Consider the following 25037-nt stretch of genomic DNA (forward strand, 5'->3'; position numbering starts at 1 on the left):
ATAAGTTCACATGGAAATATAATGTTCAAAGGAATACAAATGTGAGCTGCATTTATATTTTTAAATTTTCTATAGCCACATTCAAAAACTAAAAAAAAAAACATGAAATTAGTCAAAAAATATATTTTATTAAACCTGATATACCTAAAATACAATTTCAGTATGTAAACATTATAATAATTATCAATAAGCTCTTTTATAGTAAGTCTTTGAAATCTGGTGTGCATTTTCTACATGCAATTTTACACTCGATTTGGACTAGCCACATTTTTATGCTCAGTGGCTACCATGTTGAACATCACGGGTGTCGGCTCTCTGTGGTAGCATTACCTGTTACCGCTTGTTAAAACTTGAGATCCCTGTAGTTTAGCCCGGACTTAATGAATCAGAATCTCTGCGGGATAGCCTAGTGATATGACATTTTAATTTTTATCCAGATTACTCTTCTACATGTAAACATTTAAGAACATTTTACTTCCAAGGAGATAAACTCCTTAGAAACTCCTGATTAAACTCCCCCACACTTAGACACACACATGTACCCACAGTGTTAATCTCAGTTAACTCCTGTTTTCCTGGAAGAGAAAGTAAATTCTCTTTCTTCCATATCTTCTTTCTCAAGTAAGCCCTAATGGCCCTTATGAATGTATCATTTTTTGAAGTACATTTTTGATGGAATGAATTCAGTTGTGTTTTGTGTTGAATGAGTTTAAATGCTGAGGTTTGCTAGGCAAGGGCAGTATCTTCCCCATACTGAGCTACTTACTAACCTTGAACTTGGGCATCTCTGTTCTAGTCTACTTTTGCAATTTGCAATGTACATAGACAATTTAACAGATGCAATTTATTAGATCCCTCTTTTTTTTAGAGTAAATGCATTTCCAGTCAATTTTATGCTGAAGAATTGGTGAAACATTACTCCCCACTTCCTAAATGGGCTTGGAACACTCAGAGAAATGGTAAGGTTGGTCCTAATACTTTTTCTCACAGAGATAATTGATTGATTAGCACATCCCCTGAAGTGACAAATGGCAATGAAAGTAAAAGAAAAGAGTGAAAAAACAAAAAAACAAACAAACAAAAAAATGGCTCAAAAGGATCATTCAGTGACTGTTCTAGAGGCAGGTGACTTTTTACAAAATTCCTATTGGTAAAGCAAATACAAACCGAATTCTTGTGTTAAATGTTTACTTTTGCACCAAAACCAGTAACATAGACAGTGTGTTTCAATTAAAAGGAACCCTGGAGCAAAAAATGTGTTATAGTCAGGGGTAGAAGCCGAGCGTATCATTATCTCTTAGGCACGGCGGTCAAGATAATGAACAGCCCAGAAGACTGGACAGTGGAAGGTGAAGTCTGACTTGTCACGAAACTGTCAATAGAATCCGAGCTCACTTTCCATTAGTAGATGCTATGAAATTGCAGGGATGTGCTGAGCAGCTGGAGAAAAAAAAAAAACAAAATAAATGTGGCTTGATAGCGCTTAGTAATTTTAAGTCTGATTTAATATTTGCGCTTGTTACCAGAAGCCTTAAAGCAGTGATTCCAATGTTTAATTCCTCTTATTCCATGAGGTGATGGTCAGAGTCATCCTCTACGGCCTTAACTTTGCAACAGAAATTCCTAGAGTAATTTTTCTTTGAGGAATTTTTTTGTTTGTTGGTTTTCTTTCCAGATTCCTTTATTATAGAATCTAAGATTTGAATATGGTTTGGGTTTCTGTCCCTTCTGAAAGTTAATGGTATATTTTATAAATTCTAGTGGGTTTATTGGCCTGTATTGGGTTTAGGTAAAAATGAAATGCTAGTCAACTAAGTTCAAGTGCAATATCCCCAATGGATAAAAGCAAGAATGCAGGCCAAAAGAAACATGAAAAGGAATGAAAAATTCACTAATAATATATGTCCAAGGAAACACATTATAAAAAGTCTCTGGTGATTAAGGAATCAAAGAATGGTAAGTACTGTATAATTATTTTTGATTCATTAACTTATTCATTCAACATTTATTGGATATCCACTTTGTGCTAGGTCCTGGGTACAGGTAAATAAGACAAGCGAGACTTCTGATTTAGAGAGACAGGTGAGAGATACCTGAAAAGCAAAGAAAATAACAATAAATGATCAGAAGAAGATAGAGCGGGGTATTGTGGGAGACTGCCTGGGGGTCTCGGGTAGCTGATCAATGTGAACCTCTCTGTAGAGAAAATCAGTTCAATCCAGAGGGAGAGGAAGCTACGAGGAGAGAGAAGAGCTAAGGGGGCTGAGCATTTATAGGAGAAGGATGCAAAACAGAAAAACAAAAACAAACAAACTACAATCTTTCTGGCTTCCTCCGTAATGCTTAAATTCAACCTTCTTCTCTTGAAGTCAGAGCCCTTCCTAGGCATAGATGTTGAGAGTTTGGGGTATAAGTCTAGTTGTTTCTTCCTCCCTGTATCTTCCAGAAATGTCCAACTGGTGGACACATGGTAAGTTTCAGGAAAGTCTCTCAGATCTTTTTCATTTCCTTTAGTTTGGATACAAGAATCTCTTTTTCCCTCATACTATTAGGCACCCCAGTGTCTGTTCCTGGAGCCACATGGTGACAGAGTTAAACCTCGCGTCTTGCAGGTTCTACACATATACCAAGTGCCCGGGCCAGGCACAGAGTAGAAACGCCGTCAATATTTTCTTCAGAAAAGAAACAGTGGGAAAGAACGAAGTTCCGCAAAGCCATCGTACTGCTAACTTGCACACACATAAACAGTTCCAAAAGCCGCCAAGCTCAAGGTCTAAGATTGGTTTCAAAGCATTAACAAAGAAGTTTTAAAATTCCTGGGCCTCACCCCTGGAGATTCTTATTCTGTACATGCAGAATGACACTTGATTTTTTTTTTTTTAAGTTATCCACTAGATTTTTATTAGTTAAAAGTTTTATGAGTGTTATTAGGCCTCGGGTGGAAGGCTTGTTTTTTCTCTCTTCATGGTTTCTTTGACTTTAGTTATTTGTTTCCTAGCTTGCCCTTTCAGTTAAGAGGTGTACTTGAAGTAGAGCCAACTATTACGATTATGGTTAATGTGCTTAAACATACCACGGATAAAGTAAAGGCAAATTTGTTGTTTAAATTCAAAATGCAGGAGCCCAGTGGGGCATGATACAGGTCTTCTTTTTTGGAAAAGGCCAAATCTGCCCTTCTGTACCAGTTCCCATCTCTGCAATAAAATCAGTTCTCTTAATAGCTGGAATGTTCACAGATGAAAGCATATTTAATAGCACACCCTGAAAACCTTGGGTAGTTGGGATTTTGGACTGGAATTCAACTTTTCCCCCCTATTAAATCCCAGGCAGGGGAGTTGCATTACTGACTGTGGTGATGTTTGGATGTGAATGGGAGACATCTGGCGCTATCAGGAGATCAAACGCTGCGAGTCTTTGTGGTGACTCTTCTGTTTGTCACTCAGCAGGTGTAATGAATGGCAGCCCTCTGGGCTCTCTGCCCAAGTTAATGTACAGACCTAAAATACCGAGGGGGCAGGAGGCTTCCTCTGCAATTTTAAAGGATTACAGCTGAGGATGGGTGCGTGGGGGGATGGGAGTTGGGTGTTGGGCAGGTAGGTGGAGTGAATATTTTCCACTGCACAAATTTCTTAAGGAAAATCGCCCTTTTCTAGCCTACAGGCATTTCCCTTGTCCCGTTTCAACAAACTTCCACAGCCCAATTTGTTATTCAAAAATTTATGGAAAATGTATGTTAAAGTGAAAAGGGTACATTGTGCAGAAAAGGGAAGCAGCTTGTAAGCATATCATTACGCGTGAGCCATGGGGCCCGCAGATGGCACTTCTACTCAGAAACGAGAGGAGTGCCAAAAGCTGAACTCTAAATACATTTAAATCACATATCTTTACTTAAAAATGGAGTATTTTGGAAGGAAAAGCAGATGATATTTAAGTACACAAGTGGTATTCTTTTGTTCCTCATATAATAGAGCCCTTTACAAAAGTCGTTGCCTTCCGAGTGTGCAGTAAGCCTTTGATTCCTCAAATTCCCCAGAGGATTTAGTTGCAGTGCACGGCTCGGTTCTTAATAGGATTAACCATTGAGGTAGTACCTTGCTATGAGAACCACTCTTGAAGTATCCTTACAGTTATTGAAAATTAAAGGATTTGTTTTGATTACTATGTTCAATGCTAAAAGCAAACCTTTGTTTTGCACATTAGAAATAGTAACAAAAAAAATTATCATGACATACGGGTTCCTTATTTTAATTGAAAATAAATTTTGTTCTTAGACTGTGCCAATCTGCTAATTAATTAGGGGGAGGGTAATGAAAAGCATGAAAGCATTTGTTTGCTACTTCTGGGAATATTTCTTTTTTAACATAGTAATTATTCTGATTTCCTATTTAGAATGTGTTTATATTTACTCTTACAGGAGAATTTGTATTTTATAGGGTACAGTTCATGTTTGTAAGACTATCACAGTAAATAATCAGGTCAAATTTTATTTCCTCTTTTGCAAGAGTGGCCTTGTTTCTATTAGCACCTCATATGATGAGTATTTAGCTCTGAAATTGATTTTGAGTGTGTATTCCTAATTTTTATTGATGCCTTTAGAGATGAGAGCAATATTATTAAAATACACATTGTCAGCATTTAAGAATTGAACACACAACCTTTTATTTTAATATTCTAACAGATTGATCTCTTTAATGATTGTACATCTACAATATAGTATAATTATATCTATATGATATTTGGGATATGGAACCTTCAATTCTCAAAATACTGCAAATACATTTTATTACCACATTTCTCTACTCCCTTCTTCACTCTCCTATTCTAAAATTTTCAACATAGAGTGTATTGCTTCCAATTTTAATGGCTTCTCCTAAGCTGGTGTGTACACGTGTGTGAGGAAGAAAGAGCACGTATGTGTGTGCACACGGGAGTGAGGGCAGTGTCAGTGAGGGAGAGAAATAAGAATTATTTTTTCAAGAAATACAATTTTATTAGTTTCGGCCAGGCAAAAATAAAACATAGTGATGGCTTATACTGTGGTGTTAAGTAAAAGTCCAATGAAAGTTATTCTTAAGGGAAAGAGAGGAATTGATTATGATTACTGGTAAATTGTTCATTTCAAACTGAGACTGTAGAGCCAATTTGAATGTTCTTCAGAAAAGTTTGTACATGAATTGGATACCTGGATTGTTTTTATTTATTTATTTATTTTTGGTGGAAAATTCTCTACTCTGTCTTTACTGTGAAAATTTATCACAGACCAGCACTAGATTAGTGTTTGTGTCTTTGGACACCAAATTCCTCATAATACTGAATGCCATAAGATTTTTTTTCTTCTTCTTTCGTAGTTGTATTGTGTAGCTAACTTTTGGGAGAATGCTAGTTACTGCATATTTCCTGTCGTGTTCTCATGAAGGCTGGCTGTGTGGATCTTCTATGGCTGGTGTTCAGCTTACCTGAACCCTGCTTACCTGCTCACTTGAATAACTGTCCCTGGGTGGTATGAATGAAGGGCATGGGGATGCAGGTGAGAAAGAGGCCCATTTGCCTCCATGTCAGAGAATGATTATGAAGAACAACTGTACAGCCCTGTGAGGGCTATCATGGATGATAGTAAGAGGATCAGATCAACAATTAAATAGTTTACTCACAGACAGAGGTTAAATACGATAATATGTAATTACTATATTACAAAACCAGGGAGTGACTGAGGCATCATTTAAGGAAGGCCAGCTTCCATATACAAAGTTCAAACCCTTTCTATGATTTAAAAGGCATTCTTATTCCATGAGTCAGTTCCTAATCTACATTTAAAAAGAGATGATGACAATTTTATAAATCTCCGTACATGTTTCATAAACAAATCAAAATTTCCCAGAATGTTTCACGGCAGATGATACTGCAAGCAGTGTTTTTAGCAAGTATTCTTTTTCTTAATGATTTCAAATTTTCTAAAAGTGAGCCATTTACACCCCTTGTAATAAAAGAAATAATCGGGAAGGGATTCACAGTTTCTGGTGAGACCTACAGGTTTCTGCTAATCCCAATTTGTCTTCCAAAATGGTATTTTGTATCCCAAAGCTGTTCAGTAAATGAAAACAGTCCTTATATGATTTAGTACTTGTTCAGTTGCACTCTAGGCCTCCATATGAGTACTATTTTATATACTTTAGCAAAAGCAAATGAACCTCAACTATCTATGAATTAATTATAATTAGTGACTGATTTAATGTTTTCTTTTGCATTCCTTTTTGCATGTATCCCTCTGAAACAAACGTTATTCTAGGCATGCAATACACAATTATTAGTTCAAGTTGAAGTGATTCAGTATAAAATTGCCCTCATATTTATTCATTGAGAAAATGAGCAAGGAGAAAATGCATATTTTATAAAACTCCAGTAATTTCTATATCAGATAACCCTTAAGTGAAGTAAGATTTGACCCTTTCAAAATTGCTTAATGAATCGGTATCACATAAAATATCTTTTTAAACTTCTTTAGAATTGGTTTTTGCTTCTTCCTGAAGCCTTTGAACATAAGCTTAGGATCACAGGTCCTGCATTTGAATGTTGAAAATACGGTTATGTTTTGATTGGTTTGGTGTATCTTTATGATAGAAGCCACATATTCTGTGCAAAACCATGCAGCATTTGGCAAATTATTGTGGAAATCTCTGTGTGTCAGAGAGGGTGAGTTAAGTTAATTGGAATGTTATTCCAAGGGTAAAAACACCAAGTTTCCATAGAATAAGACTGGGAGACTTCTTTGGCCAGAAGTGATTTTAGAGGGAATGAAACATATTATTAAAAAAAAAAGAAGGAAAGGAAAGAAGGAAGGAAGGAAGGAAAGAAAAAAAATCATTAAACAAATGAAGTTTACATTTGAAATCTAACCTAAGCATACCTTGTCATTACTTTTTGAATCCCCATAATTTCTTGGAGTGGGACCAACAAAGACTCTGCCCTGCTCATTAATCTCTGACATATTCTCTGATCTATTGATCACAACCACAATGTATATTCAGATCTTGAGGGAGGCTTGGGAGTCTCCAGATACTTTTGAAATTTTTTCCCCGGCTCCCTCTTTCTGTCATCCAACTTAGCTAGTTTGGGGGACTATCAACGTATTTCAGATACTATCTGTCCTGAGGCCACTCCCTTGATCCATTGAACAAATTTGTCATTAAAAACAAATAAAATGTGAGAACCTCTTCCCTTCCCTGGAGCCTGAGGACCACACCCACAACAGCACGGGTAGGCTCTGCACCGGATATTGGTCACTCTCAAGCAGAGTTGAATTTTAGATGATTTGTATTTAACAGTGTCACCATGGATATGCAACTTCTGATGTGTCTTTCCCATGCATATTACTAGATGGCAAAATAGGAGGGGGTTGGCTTACAGCTTATGGTTTAATGCATCTTCTTTAGCATCTGACATGAGTCCTTAAGCAGCACCGGTGCCCAGTTGTGATCATGCAAACTCCAAGAATGCACAGGCCCTGTCTTCCTTGTTCACTGCTAGTATCAAACAGGGAAGGGCTATTCCATACAAATACCATGCAAGCCAAATATATCATTTGAAATTTTTAATAAGAAGATTAAAAATAATAAAAAGGAAGCTGGTGAGATTAATTCATATATTAATAGGAAACAGACGTCTTATTTTCAATGTGTAATCAAAGCAAAAAAGTTACAGAGGCACATTGCATTTTTTAAATATTAAATCTGTCAAATCCGGCATGTGTTTTACTTTTATAGCACATGTCACTGAAAACTAGACACAGTTTAGTTTTCCTTCATGTCTCTGGTGGCAACTGCATTGCACAGCAAAACTCCAGAGTCTGAAATGCTGTCTGACAAATAACTAACACTCAATTAAATAAATGAGTAATATTAGGTAACTGGTTTTGGTATATCTGGACCAAATAATAAATTTTTTTTTATTATAAAATGGTTTTATCACAGGTCCACAAGCCTCATTATAAAATTTTCTTGTTAAGTAATGGAGAGATCTTTCATTTGGGCTTAGAATATTCCTTTTTCGAATAAGACAGAAGTTTCTAAACAGTTATCTGAGCAGTAGAATAGAAAACGGCTTGAGTGTTCTGAAATTCATTCATTTGAACTCGTCATTTCATTTTCTTCTGCTGTGTGGAATGAAACTCATATGCTCATATTTTTATGTCTGTGAAATCTGTTATTTGTATTCATTAGAAAGAAGTCAATTAATTTGCATTTACTAATCCCGCATTCCTCACACTGTAATATCATTCTCTTTATATCTAAAGGGAAAATTGTTAATACTTCTTTTAAGACTATCAACTTAATTTCCATTAAGGGAACTGGTAGTTTGACTGAAGGTAACAACATCTTGGAGTTTTATTCCTATTCTCTGGCTTTTATAGGTTTGTCTATCTCGCTTTCATTTGTGGCATTTGTGTGAATTTGTAGCCTAGTGTTCGCTTAATTTCTTTGATTTATATGTTCAATGGTAGAAAAGTCCATCTAAAAGATACAAATTGAGGCATTCCTAAAATAGTTCCCAAATGTCAATTTTTTAATTGCTTATCTTGTTATACTTTTAAATGGGGTATTTACATTTCTCAGATTTTCTACAAATATTCAATGAAAAGTTAAAGCGCTTTGATTGAATCAAAAGTGGACCCAGATTAACTGCCATCAATAATCTAGAAAGTACATTTCTAGCAGAGAAAAGGCTTTGGAATAAAAATCAATGTATGGTTTTATTTATGCCCAGTTTTATCTATTCTGGGTGAATTTATTTGTAGATAGATGTGTAGAAGGATACTTACCAAGATGTAAGCAGTCATTAACACTGCTGATGTGGTTTCTAATACCTTTTACTTAGTTTTTATTTGATGGAGTCATTTAGATTTTTCACAATGATACTACAAAAAAATTCAAAAATAAATTTGAAAATATAGATCAGCTTGCATTATGTTATACAAAATTCTGCATGTAAACTGAAATACCAGAAATTAATAGTCCAGAAAAAAATACATTTTGAGCTTTCTTAGTTTTGTAATCTTTTAATTAGTAAGGTATTTAAGTAAACATACAAGTTTAATACATTTTAATATAAATGAAAACCTAGTAAATAATAACAGTTGGTAAGTGTATTATCTTATTTTTTATTGAATATTTGATTGGCAAAATGTATTGGTTAAAAAACCTTTCTAGGCCAGGCGCGGCGGCTCACTCCTGTAATCCTAGCCCTCTGGGAAGCTGAGGGGGGTGGATTGCTTGAGCTCAGTAGTTTGAGACCAGCCTGAGGAAAAGGGAGACCCCATCTCTACTTAACACAGAAAAAAATTGAGGCATGAGGTGGAGGTTGCTCTGAGAGATGACTGAGGCCATGACATTTTACCCAGGGCTATAGCTTGAGACCCTGACTAAAACAAACAAACAAAAAAAAACCCTTCTAATTTATTTATTTGAAATATTTATAATGTATATAAGAAAATATGGGGTGAGTTTGATAGCTTGGAAATTAGTGGATTTTTATATAATTTTATTTCACTAATAAAAATAAGCAATAATAATAGCTAATATTTACTATATTCCAGTCATGGTGTTAAGTGAATTATCCATATAATCTTTACAAGAACTCTACGGATTAGATAGTGCTATTATCTCTGTCTTACCCAGAGAGAATCCAAAGAACATAGAGGATGATAAGGTGCCTAGGATCACATGGTTATTAAGAGTTTTTGTCAAATGTGAAACCGAAGCAGTTGAACTGCAGAGCTGGTGATGTAAACATTACAATGTATGCAGGCTACTGTGTATGCTGATCGTGCCTACTTTTCTCTGACTTTCAAGCAGCGGGCTTCTACACTTTTTAAAACTTATAATTAACATTATATGGAATAACTAAACAAGTAATATTTTTATTGCCTAAAATCGTCATGTATAGTCATTATTACATGACAATTCTTAAATTGTCTTTAGAATAAATTAGCTACCTAGCTGAGGCAAGTATCTGCAGACCCAACTGTAGGAGTCTTGGTAGACAGGTCCCAGATCAAGTTCAATGGCTTGCGCAAGGCTGCAGAGTAGTCAGCCGAGAGGCAAACAAGTCCTATGTGTGCCTAAGTTTCAGGCAGAATTTTATAATTTTGTACTATTTTTAATTATAAAAGTCATTTTTTCCAATTCAACCCATTGGTGAATCTCCTTCAAAATATTCTTGCAATTTTATTTTGTAATAAAATTGTTAAATTGTGGCTCCTAATAGCATTAAAAACTAATATTCAAGAGAGATTAAAGGATCAGAACTGCACAAGTGAGTAAACAGACTTGATTATAAGGACACCTAATTATTCCAAGGTAGGATATAATTAAGTGCTAAAAGTTGCGCGCTATAAAGACAATAAAGGCTGCAGTGTTTCTAAGGAGGAAATCAAAGAACCATATTGCTTTGCTCAGCTCTGATTGCCAAGTTGAAGACTTGAAAACTAAAACAAAATAAAAACAAAGCAAGTTTACACAAGGTCTCCCAATTCTGTCTCATCTTCTCAGTTTGTCTGTTAAAGATACGTACTCTTGATTAGATAATCATGTACCTACCATTCCCTTAAAACCACATTACCACAGCACTGTAATAAGGGAGGTAGTTTAAAAAGGAAAGCAGAAATGGTGATTATCATTTCTTGTGCACCAGAAGCATTTTCTTTAGATATTATTCAATTTAATGTAGTGGGTACCTTGCTCTCTGTTTTATGGATTGGAAGACTGAGGCTCAGAGAATCTTAATAACCTCCAATGAGGTTGTGCTTATTAGTAACAAAGAAAATTCAAATCCTGGTCTGCCATGATTTAAATTCTATAACCCCCACGGCATTTTATTCCACTATGATTTACATTCTATACCAACCCCTCCATACACTGTATTTCGGTAAAAGCGCTCCGACCATCTGGAAGATCAGGGTGCTAGCACTCAACAGTTCAATTCTAATTGCTAAGAGTCTTTATGGAGGTAGGAAAGCTTTACGAGGAGGAAGGAGGAAGAGGTAGTCATTCATCTAAAATTCCTGTTAGTTCCTGGGGGTAGGGTGTCTAGGAATGTGGCACCTAGTGGAGGCTATGCCCAGGAACTCAAGATGGACTGAGCCACACTGGCACTTCTCGGCGCATCAGAGGCCCTTACACCCTGCCTGGAAAGGCAGAACAGCAGGAGCTCATCCTGCCTACACGTGGGCAGTCAACGTGAACACAGTTCATTTCCAAGACGAGAATGACCTACACAAAACTGGGGAATTAGACCTGTTTGTTTTCATGATCCTCACTCCCTCTTTGTCTTCCCCTTGTTTGCTTTTTGCACTGACACCACTCTGTAGATTTAAGAGATCCCTTCTGACTTCCTCACCACCCCAGTTCTACTGGCCAGAGCAGGAGGGAAGCAAGTGAATCGCAGATGTCTTAGGCTGGATCAGTTTAACGCCTTTTTGAAGTGGAGAGAATTGCGTTGTACTGAACGGTCAGTTATCAGGCAGTGAGACTGACATCTCTGTTGATATAATTCAGACCTGTAGCATGGGACTGGTGGTAACCACAATGAAAATGATAGCTGACATGTATTGAAGGCGTTCTATGTACCAGGCACTGTACCAAGTGCTTCTGATGGAGTTTTATATTTCATCTTCACTACACGTCTATAGGCACTGTTGAATTCCCACTGTTAGATGATAAAACTTAAGTTATTTTTCCAGAGCAAGTTGTGTGGGATCATTGGGACCTTGGTGTTATGTAATATCACCCCGCATACTATTGACAGTGGTACTAGTTAGCAAATAACGTGAATTCAAAAGTTAGTAAAATAATGCTCAAATTAGGTGGATAACCAAACAGTAAATTTTAAGATGAAATAAATTATTAGTAAATGTGAACAGCAAACATAAGATCTGATACTGCTAGCAAGATGCATTGAAACCATTCCCATACTGTGTATGTCTACATTTGTATTATAAACAGTATCATCGTTACAAGTTAACAGATAGATACACTGTAATACCACTGGGGTAATTTTGTATCTTAACAGTTGTGGTGTGCCCTAGTCAAAGTGACTAAGCTAATTAATACATTTTGTATCCCCCATTGAAAGATACATACTTATTCTAGAGTTAATTCCAACTTTTCTACATTTTGTTGATGTGTGGTATTTGTTTGCATAGGGGGAGGGATTGTTTTATGTGCTTATTTGGATCTTACCTACTTTCTTTTTTGTTTTAACAGTTCCGTCCAGCTTTTTATTGTCTAAGCAGTCTGGAACTTGCTTAGTCATTGGGCTTTGCTGTGGAGCTCTCCTCTGACGCTAGCTGAATTGGACATCGAAGATCCACCCTTTTGGTGAGTGGAATCATAGCTGCGATTTTGTGCTTTGCTCTGCCTCAAGTTGTGTTTGCATTGCTGATCAAAGTGCTTTCATAAAGGACACAACACAGGGCTTTTCAAGCTTTGTGCAGGAAAGCATTCTTTTTCTTTTCTGTTTTGTTAATGGACAAAAGTAATTGGTACTGCCATTTTCTGTCTGAAATCTGCTACTTTGTTTCCTTTTCCCGATCCAATTGAATGACTTTCCAGTTCTTCAATCACGCATCTGCTTTTTCTGTACCGGGATGGAAGCCTCTAACCACCCCCTGTCCTCACCCTGCCAAATACTTTGGTCACCATACATTTTTTTATTTGATATGTACACATGGAAATAAAATGTGATGGCTGGGGTTAGCTGGGCCTTGTAATATCACATTGTAGAGTGCAAAGACTTTCTGCATGGAAACAGGAGGCCCCTTCATCCGTTGAATGTTGTTAGTCTCTACAGGCTGTCAGACAGGAGGCAGAATGGAAGCCATCAAGCCTATGTTCCTAATCAAGTCATTTCTGTTTGTATTGCCCCTGACCTAGCATTCTTGATATATTTCTATATTATCTAGCCCCCGATGTTTCCGCAGGGCTCTTTCTTGGGATTTCTACAGCCATTTCTCTCTACTGTTTTGCTTTTTAGAGCTTGCTTTTATCTCTGTACAGATCAAACCCTATCAAGATGGCTCATTTGGGGGGGGCAATTAAAGGGTTCTATGGGATTAATAATGCACTGCACAATTTTAATTTGGAGATGGGGTATCTGACTTAGTTAAAACATCAGAAACGGGATCATTTTAGTAATTTGAGTATATGTAGAGATTTCATGGCTAAGGATAGGTGTAGGAGGAGACATTAAAGACTCCTTAGTGATTAGCTACATGCATGGAAAATGTGTCAGGATTCAATCCTTTTTAAACTTTTAAAATGGAAGAATTTAAATGCTGGAAGAATTTTTGCCTGTGACAATGAGACAGTGAGTAAAGAGTAGGTCTCAGGTGGCTGGGAGAGTAGGAAGGAGTGAAGACAGAGGTGGGGATGTTAATACTCTCATGAAGGTGAGCATAATGTAATAATCAGGCAGCCTGTGGTAATAGTCAGTTTAGGAAGCACGTATGGAGAGGGTTATATAGTGCCTGAATGGCAATCTCAGGAAGTTGTAGTGGCAATTAAATTAGATGATGCAATAAAGCACGGTATTGTGGTCCTTATTCGGGGATAAATGAATGTCACTAGCTCTGTTTTGCTGGTGAAGAAACCGAAGTCCAAGCAACTTGTTTGAAAATCAACCTCTCGAGTATGGCTAGTTTTCTCTATTTTTCTTTTTCTTTTCTTTTCTTTATTTCTTTCTTCTTCTTCTTCTTTTTTTTTTTTCATGCTCTCTCTGTACGTTTTCATGGGCATGTGGCCTAAGCATGGGGAATCTTCTGTTAGAGTGGTCCAGTTCTGTTTGGATTTTATTATGCTTTTATTCTGAGACAGGCATTCCCTTTAATAAACATTCCTCATCACAGCTTAACTTTCTCTGACCCGTCATTGTCCTAGTGTCTTAGATGGCAGATTCAAATTTGTTGTGCAAGCTTCTTTTGGTTAGAACGTATCTCTGACTTGGAGGTGGATAGGTCACAGATCAGATACAATGTGCTCCCAGAAGCATCCTGGGGGGCCACTTCCTGGGTCTATATTTGCGTTTGTTCTTAGAGAAATCTAGTCAAGTGTTTAGTAAATCCATTATGAATACAGAGTTGTCAATGTTGGAAGAAATAGGAGGGCGTATGGTGAAACAGACCTGAGACTCTGGTGGATCCTATTGTAAACCATCTATCTTCTCCCAGCAAGTGACAGACCAGAGAACTGCAGAGTTAGAGAAAGAGAGTTTCGTGGGCCAGGGCATAGAGGAAGGGAGCTTGCCATGGGAAGAAGGACTTCCCTGAGGATTCCCAGAGGGTTTTGTTTCCTTGTTACATCCAGAAATCACCCCCTGTTTTCTTTTCCTTGTTCTTCACCCTCAACAGTTGACAGGTGGTGGTGGTACATAGTGGTCGAGGACGTAGACAGAGGATAGTCAAGAGGAGGAATGGCATGTGGATGTGGGAAGAAAGAGAAAAGGTCACATGATCCATCTTGGGGATGTCTTTGATAATCGAAACAAATCTCAGAATCTCAAGCTTGAAAGATGAAAGCTTGAACACCTTTCTGAAGTTCCCGGATGTTTTACAGTGGTGTAGCTGGCATACGGGCCTGCAGATTCATTAAGTTTCCTCAGCGCTTTCCTTATACATCGCCATCATTTGCTTAAGAAAGTGTTTACAAGTTACTATTACTATTTCATTAATTGTCCTCATATCAAAATTGAGTACATAGGATTCATGCTTCTCCATTCTTGTGATGCTTTTCTAAGAATAACGTCTTCCACTTCCATCCAGGTTAATACGAAGGATGTAAAGTCTCCATTTTTTTTAATGGCTGAATAGTATTCCATGGTATACATATACCACAGCTTGTTAATCCATTCCTGGGTTGGTGGGCATTTAGGCTGTTTCCACATTTTGGCGATTGTAAATTGAGCTGCAATAAACAGTCTAGCGCAAGTGTCCTTATGATAAAAGGATTTTTTTCCCTCTGGGTAGATGCCCAGTAATGGGATTGCAGGATCAAATGGGAGGTCTAGCTTGAGTGCTTTGAGGTTTCTCCATACTTCAAGGGGAGAGCAGAGAGAGAAAGGAGGAGGGAGGGGTGTGGAAAAGAAGAGCAGAGAGAGGGAAGGAGGGAGGAGGGTGGGGCCTTGGCGTGTGCCACACCTTCTGGGGGCAAGACACAATTGCAAGAGGGACTTTACCTAAAAAATGCAATCAGTATAACCTGGCTTATTGTACCCTCAATGAATCTCCAACAATAAAAACTAAATAACTAAATAAATAAATAAAACAAGTTACTATTTCAATGAAATAAGTGTTGGATTATGGTTAAATAACAAGCTAGTCAGGGAGGCAGTGCCTGGTATGCCGAAAACCACGTATCAACTTTCAGAAGAACTTCTTCATGCTGACCCTCTGGCGTTGTATTTTACATTTGATTGAACTTGTTTTCAAGAAATACCTACCTGCTTTGAAAAGGACCTGCAAGGCTTCTGCCCTCTGCTGTTCATTTACAGTGTCGCTTTCAGCCCTAACATAATAAATGAGCTTGGCTTTGCCAGGAGGGTTTATAAACATAAGCCAGTGTTTTCCCTGGTTTTTAGTTCCTTCCCAGACCACCTATAGCTTTTTCCTTTTCATTTAGGCTTATGCCTGAAGTTTAAATGCCATTCTCTTTGCTTGTAAGAGGCAGTATCCTAAGGTATACAGCTTTTCTGGCCAGGGATCTACCTTAAACATTTCCATGTGACGTCTTTTGTTTAACAGGAAGCAATGTATAAAATGTTTTTTACTCCAAGTTGGAATCCCAGAAAATGACGTATTCAGGTGTAGATCCTGATGATCGTGGGGCTTTCAACCTAATTAGAATGAAATGCAAGAAGTGATTCTGTTATCAAGAAATAATTTAATATGGGGCTTTATTTTTTTACTGTTGTTATCACCCAAAACACAATTTTTGGCTATTTTTTGGCTATTTAATCATGAAGGTTAAAAAGAAGAACAATTAAAATCATAGGAGAAAGTCTTGATACTTTTAAAGATTCCCTCTGATAAAAGCTAAACAGAACAAACATTTTTCAATCTCTGATAATTATTAAAAAGAAACTATAGGAAGAAATTTGAGGAAATCAGGGAGCCCTATTTAAAGGATATGTTTTTAGGTAATGCCTCCTGTAGTGGTGACGTGTGCATATTTAACTCCCTATCAGAAGAACACACACTGACATTTCCACTTTCCTTCCCACTTCAAGGGTTCATAATAGTCACTGTGTGCCGAATATATAAGTGACGGAGTCCTGTGTAAGAACTAAAATCACATCCCCAACAATAAGAAAAAAAAAAAAAAAGAACTAAAATCACACTCTTTTTCCTCTACTATAAAATCAATTTCCATATAAGTAAAGAAATTATTAGTACTCTGTTGAAAGTATTACACTGAACGCTTTTTTTCCCATTTTCTTTTTTGCCTGTATAGAAACACCCTTTAATGCTCGCCAGCTAACATTTAAATGAGTGTATTAAAAAATTCCTTTTTGCCTGGTGTGGTGGTGGCTCATGCCTGTAATCCTAGCACTCTGGGAGGCCACAGCAGGTGGAGTGCTTAAGCTCAGGAGTTTGAGACCAGCCTGGCCAAGAGTAAGACCTTGTCTCTACTAAAAATAGAAAAACCCGCTGGGTGTTGTGGCGGGCACCTGAAGTCCCAGCTACTTGAGAGACTGAGGCAAGAGGATTACTTGAGCCCAAGAGTTTGAGGTTGCTGTGAGTTAAGATGCCATGACACTCTACCTAGGTGGCAGATTGAGACTCTGTCTCAACAATGAAAGAAGAAATTTTTATTCTACACAACATGCCTGAGTTGTCTGTTAACATTTTGAGATTTACAATAGGGTTTCTTTAAATATTTCACATTCTTTCTCATAAAGTCATGCAGTATTATATATTTCATGAAAATTTTCTTAGAAATTTAAAGAATGAAGGAGAACTTATATAATCAGAATTAATATATGATGCATGTGTTGTATTAACATAATATGTATTAATAGAAAAAGGAGAAAGGAGCAATTATTAAATATATGCCACATATATTAATTTTTTCTCTTTAACATAAATTATTTTATTAAATCATCAAAGTATAGTCTTTTTTAATCCTGAAAACAGAGTTTCCAAGAGCTTAAATATCCTGCTCAAGTTTGCACAACTAGAAGAGGGAAAAAATATATTTGGTCATTTAATCTTCTTCTAGATACTAATCCTCTGATTAGTTTTTTAATACAAGCAAAAATACGAGATTATTCTAGGGAAAGATTTATATTATTGTTAAGCACATAATTAAATAAAGCTAAGATCTAGTAAAATAATTACACATATTTTAAAATATAGGTAGTTTTGTTTCAATTCCCAATGTTGTCATTTATTCTGAAGTGAGAATAGGGTACTCATCTATATTTGCCAAAGATCACTGGGATATACATTTTTGCTTATAAACCCCTGAGTATATAAATCCATGTACTATTTTATCATGAACTAAGAAAAGTAATTATAGGACACTATTGAAAATTTTAAATACCTCCTTTGGAAAATTGAGAGGGAATGATTCACTTTGCTATTATAAAATGCTTACAGAAAAAGCAAAGTAATCCATAGACATTTGTTACGAGCTTTCATATTCAGAGGTATTGTAATTAACTAAACTATCAATATTATCTTTAAGCTAAATGCAGCACTGAGTCTCCTACAACCATGTCTTAAAGTATTTCCCTGATAACAGTATGCTGAACCCAGTTATGTGTGGACCAAATTGAAGTTCAAATAGACAGCTTGTAAGTGGTCCTCCACGGGCTAAGATTAAACACTGAGGTAAATAAATATTGCATTTTTTCTCATTATCTTCCATAAATGCAGAAATCCTTTTTATAATTTGAGCAGAAGATAGTTGGGATGAGCATACAAAGTACTGGTACTTTCTTTTGAAAATTAAGTAATGTGTTTAAAAACCCACAAAGTATAAGACACCAACATTGGCCTTCTAGGCAAATTGTAAGAGGTTTAAGAGAAAATATGGTCTCTGCTGTTGGTGAAGGGGTAGCGTGGGGAAATACCAATCCCTGCATACGGAAGTGAAAAGTGCCCAGGACCTTCCAAAGCTTATAACTTTTGAATATGATATACATTTAACATTTTGTGCTGAGAGAAGACTGAATATTGGAAAGAAAGATAGATCTAGAAGGATGTTACTTAATAATGATTTAAACTATGGGCATTGCATTACTTCAGGCACTGAGTGCCATGGATGTGCGCCCTTCCCTTCCGCTACCTCTGTGCACTTTGCGTCTGACAGCTGCTCCTGTGATACTCTTAACAAGACTCAAGATGGCAAAATAAATAAATGAAAAAAAAATTAGTGATTTGAAAACAGCATACATTTCTACCAATAAGGGATTAAATAATGATATACAAATACTGAAGTACTATATATCCCTGAAAAATGTATCTTCTCAAAAAATATATAAGATTATATAAAATACATAGATATGTTTAAGTATATACAGTCAGATCCTAGCATATTTATTTTTAAAATGTACCAAACAACATTTTAATAAAAGGTAAAAAAGAAATGTTAATAGTGGTTATTTCTTAGAAAAGAGGTAATGGAGTGTTTATATTTTTCTATTTTTTTTTTTTGCTAAAGTTTTCCAACTTTTTGCCATAATTTTATATTACTCTTATAATTAAAAAATAAAAGAAAGGAAAACTGATCAGTTTTTAGCATTTGACATTATTTTGGTCAAATCGAGAAGCTTATCTTGGAGGTTAAGCCATTCTTCTACCAAAAAAAAGTGAGTATCTTATTTTTTTATAAGAAGGATTTAATATTTTCCAGCAGAAGATGGTGCTATTCATGTCAAGTATTGTGGGCAGCCAGCATGAAGGGGGAAACGTATCTTCAGAAAACAAAAGACATTACAAGTTTTTCAGTTTTTCTTGGATCAGAAATCATCTTCCTAGGTACTGCCGACACAATCCTTATTTCAGACAACTGTTAATTTAAAAACTTTATTCTACTAAGCATTCTTTGCATGTTTTTAAGAGAGTTTAGTGTGTTAAATAATATAATCAAATTTCGAAAAGTCTGTAAGTCTTTTTGCTCTCTAAAAGGTTCAGTTACACTGGAAGAACAAGTTGGTTATTTAAAAAAATGAAGTAAGTGATATGAAATTCAGAGGAAGAGTTACTGTAGTTATCACTGCAGGCAGAATACAAAAGGGGAAGCATCCAGGAGAATGGATGGCGCAGAATGAGTTGTAAATAAAGGACAGGAATTTATGAAGCATGCTGAGGAATAATAATGCCCGCTCATTGCAGGCCTGTGACATGCCAGCGACTGATTTAGACTTTCCCCGCAACCACTTCAAAACATTTACCACGATGTTATGCAGGAATTGATATGATCTCATTTTACAGATGAGGAAAGTGAGACTCAGGGATATGAAACAATCTCCCCAAATGCCACTCTTCTTTCCTTCCGTCTAATAGCAAGTCCCCAGGCCAGGCATATAACGTTATCTATTTGTCATCTCTGAAGACTTTCAGTTTCTTCTGCAAAATGGTGCTAAGTGACTTGCCCAGGGTTGCAAAGTAAATGGTCAGTCTGGGAACAAGATCTGTTTGGCTTAGAGTCTGGATTTGATCAGCAATGGCTCTTCAACTTGACAGCTCTATGAGCCTGGGCAAATTTTAGAGTTGTAATGTGCCCCCATGTGCAAGGGCTTTCCACACAGGCTGCTAGGAAGAGTCAGTAATTGCGTATGAAAGTGCTTAGAACAGGGCTAGACGTACCGTGAGCTATTGACATCCAGTGTACTGTTTTTTGTTGTTATTATTATAACTACTGTTAGTACTACTATTACTATAGCATTGTTATCAAAGGCACAAATGCATGTCACCGGTGGCACTGGAAGATACTAAAGTGATTAATAACACAGTAAGAAGTTCCTTTCCCCCCAAATGTCTCCTGATACATCCATTACCTCAAGGAGTGTCTTAGTTTGCAACTACTATCATTTGAACAATTCTCTTAAATTTGTTAATGGTTCTATTTTAGAAAAAAGAAGTAATAGATTCAGGGCGGTGCCTGTAGGGCGCCGGCCCCATATACCAGAGGTGGTGGGTTCAAACCCGGACCCAGGCAAAAAAAAAACAAAAACATAAACAAGTAATAGATTCAGACTCATAGCTCTCATTAGCCAATGGTATCTAGTTCGAAATTAGGAGCATTTACAAAATTCATTCATTTTTACTGTTACCTTCTATTTATAACAAATAATGCTTAAATGATTTTAAATGTTTAAGTCTATTTTAGAATTGAATTTTAAAATAATGGGTTTTGCATTTCACTGATAATTAGGGACCATGAGCATTTTTTCATACATACGTTTGCTAGGCATTTGTCTGTCTTCCTTAGAGAAGATTCTATTCATCTCACTTGCCCATTTATATAAGAGATTGTTGGCTCTGTTTTTAGTCACTTTGCTTGGATTGCAATCCCAGCTGTGTCACTTACTAGCTGGGTGACATTAGGCAAGCCGCTACTCCTATAACCTCCTCACCTGCAAATGGGGATAACTGTCACTTAAAAAAAATAAAACAATTATTTATATACATTTGTGATATGCCGTAATAAAGAATACATTTAATCTTTGTCCTTGGTACCTCGCAGAAGACCTTCAAAACTCTTAAAATTTTCCTATAGAAAGGTCTTTTGTTATTCATGATTAACCCCCTTGCACTGCACCTGAACTTATGCTAATGAGGTGGGGGAGACCAATTCTTTGATTAGAAGATTGGAACTTTCATACCCACCTTCAACCTCTGGGGAGGGAACTGGGCTAGAGATTAAGTTCAATAGCCTGACCTATGATTTAATCAGTCATGCTAACATAATGAACCTCCAATAAAATACTCAGGTTCCTGCGGCTTTGGGAGCTTTCTTGCTGGGATAGCTTTGGTGTGTAGGGAGGGTGATGTACCCTCACTGGGACAGACGCTCCTGCACTCAGCACCTTTCCAGGCCTCCTCTGGCTATGCATTTGTATTGTTATAATAAACATAATGGTAATCATAAAAAAAAAAATGTGTTTAAGAAACAAGAATATACTAAGATAATTAAGAATAATAAGTGATAATGCCCATGACATGAGGTGGTGGACATTGGGGGTTGAGAATGTAAGCTGGAGATAGTGTGGGGAAATATTGGGAGTAACCACCATCACTCAAATGAAAGATTTACACACACAATGTGCAGGTGGTAATAAGGCTGGTAGAGCTCTCTTTTTCCTTTCCCCAGAAAGTGCTGATGATGGGTGGAGCCCTGAGGCAGTGTGTTCTATGGCTGTGCCTGGGGGGTCTTCTCCTCTGAGCCACAGCATTCAGTTGAGTGCCATCTAGAGGTGGCTCCCTGTCTTTAACTCTGATTTGAATCCAAGGAAGAAATCCTTTCCGACTAGGCAGTTTTATTCAGGCTTTCCACCTTACTCTGGTAGGACAACCACCAAGTCCAGCTTCCTCATTACTAAGTCCCCAGTACAAATCACCTGTTCAGGACATAATAGGTGTTCAGTAAATATTTTTTTCTGAATGAATGAGTACATTGTACCCACTGTGGAGCCTCCAGAGTTCATCTTAGATTTGTGTGATTACATCCAAGAACTTGGATGGATCTGGCATAGAGAGAAAGAGTGAATTAATGCCAAATGTAATAGATGTGTGACCTTAAACAAGGTCAGCAGTGTCACCGTAGAAGTACTTTGGAGACCCGCCACAGTCAGATGAAATGTTGGTAGTACAAATTGAGATATTAAATTGATTTAAGAGGCCCAACATGCACAGAGATGTCACTCCCATGAAGACTATGAGGGACTTCAAGAGAGAAAATGTTACCAACCACTGAGTTTCCTTGAAGGAACAAATCAGTATGAATTGTCAAGAGTCTTCATGGATTGCCAGCCATAGGGGGGAAAACATGTCAGTGGGGCATTTAAGAGCAAAGAGATTAAGTTCTCACACAGTGACATTGTTATTTTAATAGGACACAGAGCAGGATGATTCATGAGGCAAATAATTCTGTACCAGGCTCTGTGTGTGTGTGTGTGTTCAAAGTTAAGGATGTCAAGGGAAATTCTCTCAGAAAAGTTACCTGAAGGCTCTTCTATTTTAGCCCTCTAGACTAGAGCTTCCTCTTTCTATATAAATCACACACGGAAAGTCTTTACTTTAGATTTGGACATGTGAAATTAGCCATTTAGAGGATAATTCTGCTTTTGGTGTGCTTCCTAATAATTCAGGTACAGGAGTGGTAGTGACATATTTTTGCAGGATAATATATTTTATAAAGAGAGATTCCGTATCATACTTTCCCAAGTTTCTTGCTTAGGATGAGTTCTGACTACTTAATCAAACAACCCCCCTGCCCACACCGAATAACGTTCTGAAGGTGTGTTTGCATAATATCCAGGATTTTGACTGTAAAGGCTCATCAGCTCTCTGTTGTGAATTGCTTTGAAGAGCCAATTTTGTTCTTTATTTATACAAATCAGACTGAGAATTTTCCAAAACGTAGATATATTTTACACGAAATTTTGAAATTCAATGACAACAATGATAGCAGTATTAATAAATTCTGGAAGTTAATAACAGCTAGCATGTGGCACCCACATATCATGGGCCACCTCTGCTAAAGATTAAGCATTCATTATCCCATTTAATTTCCACAGCATCCCATGGAATCCTGTGTCCTAACTTCTATACTTCCTAAGACTTTTCTTAACCGACCAGCCTTACCTATTTTTTTCTCAGCTTCTATTTCCTGATAAAGCAGAATGCAACAGTGAAATAGCAATTATTTCACCGTACAAGTCAAGGTAACATGCTGTTTACTATACAGCGGAAAGATCCGAATTTGCTTGTGCTCTGTTCTTTGTGTCAGGATCAGAGCCTAAGCTGGTAACATGTATGACAACTTTCTGAATAAGTGACACTCACTCAGTGAATGCCTTGACCAGGTACTCCAGAGAAAAAAAGTAGTAGACAGGTATTTTCACTGTATGAAGTTATTACTTGCTAGTTACCAGCTATAACTTCTTTAACATAAGAGCTCTAGTAAAAAATTTCCGCAAATCAAATTTGATAGACTTATTATCAAATTTTTCAATTTCTGATCTCCAAAAGGAACTCTAAGTGCTTTATTGCATCCTTGAAGGTGACCGTAAGTGGGAAAGAAATTCCTCTGCCTTTGAGGGACTCCAAGAGGCGATGTAAAGGCAGGACACAGCAGCTTCATGAAAAGCTCGACATAAATTTGAATATGCTCCGAAGAGGGGTCAGTTATCACCATGGTGATTTTATTCTTTCCTAGACTGAGCTCACAATGAAAGGGGAGGAGTTTTTAAAGCAAAGATGTTGAAATAGGCAAATCAAAATCTTGTACACATTTCCAGGCGTTATCAGAAATGCAGTCCTTAGTTTGAGGTTTGGAGCCTGTATTTGGGATGAGATACTCGGGAAGATGATGGTTAGGTAACCTGAGAGAGCACACTCCCATTGTCCAAATATTCAAATATTGGAAAATTACTTTATTAATATTCTGCCAAAAAGGTTTATACTTTCACTGATCCTCCCCGTATTAACATTATTGAGTGTTCACTACTCACTATGTGATGTGCAAAGTACTTTGCATGCATTATTTCATTTAATACTTACAAAAATCAATGAGGTCAATATTAGGACTATTTATTCTCATTTTAAAGTTGCAGAAACTAAGGCCCATGCATTAGTGGTAAATGCTTTTATAATGATACATCACTGAAAAAAAATCTGATTTAAAACCCCCCTTCCCTTAGTCTTAGGAAGTATAAAAGTTAGGACACAGGCTTCCACTAGAACTACCAGTTCTAGTGGTTTGTGTAGGTCACACAGCTAGTGATTCAGGATTCAAAGCCAGGCTTGAATTTGAAAACTCTGTTGTAAATAACTAGAATCAGGGCTCAGCACCTGTAACTCAGTGGTTAGGACACCGGCCGCATACACCGGGACTATCGGGTTCAGACTTGGCCCGGGCCCGCTAAACAACAATGATAACTACAACAACAAAAAAAATAGCTGGGCGTTGCATCAGACACTTGTAGTCCCAGGTACTTAGGAAGCTGAGGCAAGAGAATTGCTTGAGCCCAAGAGTTTGAAGTTGCTGTGAGCTATGATGCCACAGCACTCGACCGAGGGCCACACGGTGAGACTCTGTCTCAAAAAAATAAATAGATAAATAGAATCAGAGTGTCAAGGCATATGTAAATAACCTTTCATTTCCAAGCCCTTTCTAAGATTAGCCATGGCTACACAGGTCAAAGTTCTGAGGGAGCCGACTGATGTGAATGTGGACCACTCGCCGTGATCATTACATTGTGTCCCACAATGAGAATTGCAGAAATAAACTACCAAGGACATAACTTCTTTCCAATCACACATCACCTAGAAGCAGCCTCTCTAGACCTCTGAGGATTCCTATCACTCAAAATTAAAGAACAATTCTATTCCAGTTAGGAAGGGCCTTCTCATAAACTGGGAATAGAGAGCAGAAATTTACTGCAATCAGCCCTGGCTGCCGTTGCAGTGACAGATGTCACAGCTAGACCGCCCTCAAACAATCCTGGAATGACTCTTTGCAATTCTGCACGTGCCAACAGCCATTTTCAAACCCACCATTTTGCTCGTGTCCTCCCTAGTGCGTCCTGTGTGACCTTCAACAGCTAGTCCTTCCTGCTGTGCCTCCGAGTCTGACTTTCAAAATTGGGAAAACAATTTGTGCCTCTTAGAGATATCACGGGGATTCTGGGGAGGTAAGCATCTTATCTTGGTGGAAGTTTCTGGGCAGGTGGGAGTCTTGAATCTCTTCCCCACAGCCTGAAGGTCCCAGTGTTGTTCAACTCCAAATCCACAGTGAAAACCTCCTTTTGTCTTCTTTGCC

General features: G+C 37.3%; 1 protein-coding gene across 2 annotated transcripts in view; it reads left to right on the forward strand.

Annotated features, from left to right (window-relative positions):
* Positions 1 to 12257: 12257 nt before the first annotated feature.
* TENM2 (teneurin transmembrane protein 2) overlaps positions 12258 to 25037 on the forward strand; it is a 1234499-nt gene continuing 1221719 nt past the window's right edge. For both annotated transcript variants that reach the window (XM_053567520.1, XM_053567521.1), the window contains exon 1: positions 12258 to 12371. The gene's annotated coding sequence lies outside the window, so the exon portion shown is untranslated. The remainder of the gene's footprint in view (positions 12372 to 25037) is intronic.

This window comes from Nycticebus coucang, chromosome 17, assembly GCF_027406575.1.
Source record: "Nycticebus coucang isolate mNycCou1 chromosome 17, mNycCou1.pri, whole genome shotgun sequence".
Taxonomy (NCBI): domain Eukaryota; kingdom Metazoa; phylum Chordata; class Mammalia; order Primates; family Lorisidae; genus Nycticebus; species Nycticebus coucang.